Raw genomic sequence first — 3341 nt, 5'->3', positions numbered from 1 at the left:
ATACTTCCAGCATCTTTGGACATCTGCATAGTTAAAAATGATACATAAAAGCTCTTAATTGACTGAATAGATATGTTAGCTATTTAAATTTATGACAATCTCTCTTATACCTTTGGGAGCCTAATATCAAATTTATAAAATTATATATTTTTTTCTAATGTGGCAGCTCACATTTCCTAGAGAACAAAGACATAAGATATTTCATCTAACTTCCATGCCTGTAACTATAGTTAAATCTACAAATTAATGTAGAGTTTTGTGTAGCACTAACCTGGTACAACTTCCCTCAAATTTGTCTCCTCATACTTAAAAGTCCACTATTAGAGATTTGCTTCTTTATATCTAATAAACAACAACAAAATAATGTATTTATAGAGGAATTGACGTTTACTTCAACAATAAAAGGTCCAGAGACAAAAATTATTTCACTTTTATATATATTATTTTATATTATGGAAGTTGGAACAGATATTTAAAAGAAATAAGAGACAGTAATACATACATACATATATATGTTTTTTGTTGTTGTTTTTGTTTTTGTGTTCTTTTTTGTTTGTTTGTTTTGTTTTGATTTTGGGGTTTTTTTAGGCTCATAGAGTCACTTTTATTGAGAACTAAAGTTTTAGGAACAAACCACAAAAATAATTCTTTCCCTGGATTGGTTTCTGTGATCTTACAGTGAGGAGCCTAGAATGTGGATGGTCCTCTAACTTTCAGACCGATCAATGACCTTCTGTATCCACTTCTTCAGGCGGAACACATGTGTGTAGAAGCCATATTTTCCATTCCTGTCACAGCCTTCACCCCACGAGACGATGCCCATTTGATACCAGCAGTTGTTATAGGGGCTCTTCAGGACAGGGTCCCCCACTGTCACCTTCACAAGAATCCCCTCGTTTCCCTTCATCGGGCTTGTAACCAACACAGAACATGTCGGTGATGCGGGTGCGGGTGGAGGCCTTGCAGACCGGCCGCTCCACGATGAGCAGGTTCACCACCTGCAGGTCGCTGGGCTGCACCTCGGCAGGACTGGCTATCCACGCCTCCTTCAGGTTGCCCCAGCCCGTCACCCGCCCTTTGTATCCAGCCTGGAGCAACCTGGCTGCCGTCTGCTTGTCGGGCAGGCACACGGGGTGGATGTAGCTGCTGAAGGTGATGGGCCTCTTGAGCTTCAGTGGGGCGATGTCGCGGTCCAGGATGTCCCTCCAGGTGTACCTGGGGTGGATGGAGATCTTCTCCAGCATGGAGAACTTTTCCATGCCTCGCTCATACCTGGCGCGGGAATGCTTGCCAGTGCGCACCAGAAGGTCATTCGCAGTGAAGTTCTTGTCCCAAGCGGGGTACAGGAGACAGTGGGCAGCAGTGAGGACCCAGCGGTCACTGATGAGGCTGGCTCCGCACAGCAGCTCCTGGGGACTCTTCCGGAAAAGCATCACCTGCCAGGGCGCCAGACCTATCTCCGCGTCCCAACCCTCCACGATGCTCCCATCGATGTAGGACTCCAGCAGCTCCTGCTCCGTCTTGTCCTCCAGCGACTTCTTCTCAAACAGAGGCCGCAGCCCACAATCTGCCTCCCCAGCCCCGAAGGTCTTCTCATTGAAGAAAGGCTAGAACGCCTCCACGGTGGTGTGCCCCTCGATGGCCGCGTCCGGGTCCTGGCTCTGCCCATCGACCGTCACCTCGTCCACCGGCTCCTCTGCAGAGACCCAGGCACCGGCTGGGACAGGACCTGGCCACTCCTCACCCCCATACATATGTACGTTTATTAGATATGGGGATCTGAAGAGGAAAAACAACAGCAGACTTAAATAAGAGTTTTCAATTTATAACTGAAACCGAGGTTCAGCTGTTTACCACCATGAAACTCAAACTCATGAGAAAGAAGCTTGTGAGAAACAAAAGAGGTTTATTCAAGTGTTGGCCCCCTGAGAAGATGGGGAACTCTTGTCCAAAACCCATCTCAACATCTCGGTGCAGGCAGAGGTTTTTATAAGGAGGGAGAGGAAGAGCAGAACAAAAAGATCAAGGAGATGGGGTTGAAAAGTTCTCTAAGTGGAAACCAGTAGAGTCCATTTCAATAAGGATCTCAACACTGGTCAAGTTAAGGTCTGGTGTGTGTCACCCGTGTCTCGGTCTACTGGTTTTACATCATCTTGTTTCTTTGGTTGAAGGTTAGCAAATCTCCCAGAACTGGAATGACTGGAGGTCAGAGTCTGCATCTTCTGAAGTTCATTCCTAGTATTCTGATACAAACATGCTACTTACCTACAAGCTACATATTGTCAGAGTCAGCATTTACAGAAACATTGTCAAAATAATGGTGTGGTGGGTTACAATTCCCAACTGTTAAAAAATGGGTGATGTCTTAACCCTGGCAGTTTTTGCTCAGTGGTTAGAGTGTTGGCCCTCAGACTGAAGGGTCAAGGTTTGGGGTTTGATTCCAGGCAAGAATGTACCTAAGTTGCAGGCTCCATGGATCCCCAGCCCAGTTGGGGAGGGAGGAGGGAGAGAGTCTGCGGAGGCAACAAATGGATGTGTCTCTCTCACATGGATGTTTCTCTCTCTCTGCCTCGCCCCCTCCCTTCCACTCTCTCTTATATCCTCAGGTAAGGATTAACAACAACAACAAAAGTGATGTCTTACAATTTTAGATTTGCCAGGGAAGACCTCACTGAAAAAAGGTGATATTCAGCAAATAATTAAAGGACATAGTCAAATGAGATATTTGAATATCCAGAAGAATAAATTTCCAGGTTAAAAAAAGCATAAAAAAGTCCTTTTGACAGCAGTAAGGTCTGATAAGAGAAGTTAGAATAGTAACTTGATCAGGTGCTTCCTGATCAAGATGGCAGAGTAAATACAGAATGGGCTCACGTGTGGTAGATAAAAGTTGGGAGGGATATCTTTAGCTGCAGAGTTCCCCCTGAGGAGTGAGGGGTCCCAGCCTCACACAAGCCCCCCAACCCAGTGCCAGGAAGATAAGTCCCCATAACCTCTGGCTATGAAAATCAGCAGAGATTAACTTCATGACTTTTACAGGCTTTTTCTGGTGATTACTACAAGCTTATTCTTCTGGATAATCATTTTGTGTCATTTTATCAAGAAACAAGTAATTTCAAGAACATTTTGAATGATTAGACTGAATAGTCTATTTAAAGATTTTTTTTTTGAATCAGAAGAGAATGTTATTTGGAGATAATGAGAAAATACAATGAATATAAAATGAAGGTGAGTTTATATTCCCCCAAATAGTGGAAACGTATCAGAGTAAAACCAGGAAAAAACTAGCAAAAGAAAAGTTCTTCTGAGAAACTTTAAGGAAAAAATTTAGAATATTTTCA

The 3341-nt window shown here is 43.8% G+C and overlaps 1 pseudogene; it reads right to left on the bottom strand.

Annotated features, from left to right (window-relative positions):
* Positions 1-606: 606 nt before the first annotated feature.
* LOC102441004 lies at positions 607-1754 on the bottom strand (annotated as a pseudogene).
* Between the last annotated feature and the right edge of the window lie 1587 nt (positions 1755-3341).

Source organism: Myotis lucifugus, unplaced genomic scaffold (assembly GCF_000147115.1).
Source record: "Myotis lucifugus unplaced genomic scaffold, Myoluc2.0 scaffold_74, whole genome shotgun sequence".
Classification (NCBI taxonomy): domain Eukaryota; kingdom Metazoa; phylum Chordata; class Mammalia; order Chiroptera; family Vespertilionidae; genus Myotis; species Myotis lucifugus.
Note: the sequence above shows the minus strand (reverse complement) of the source record. Positions and strands in the feature narration are given on the sequence as shown.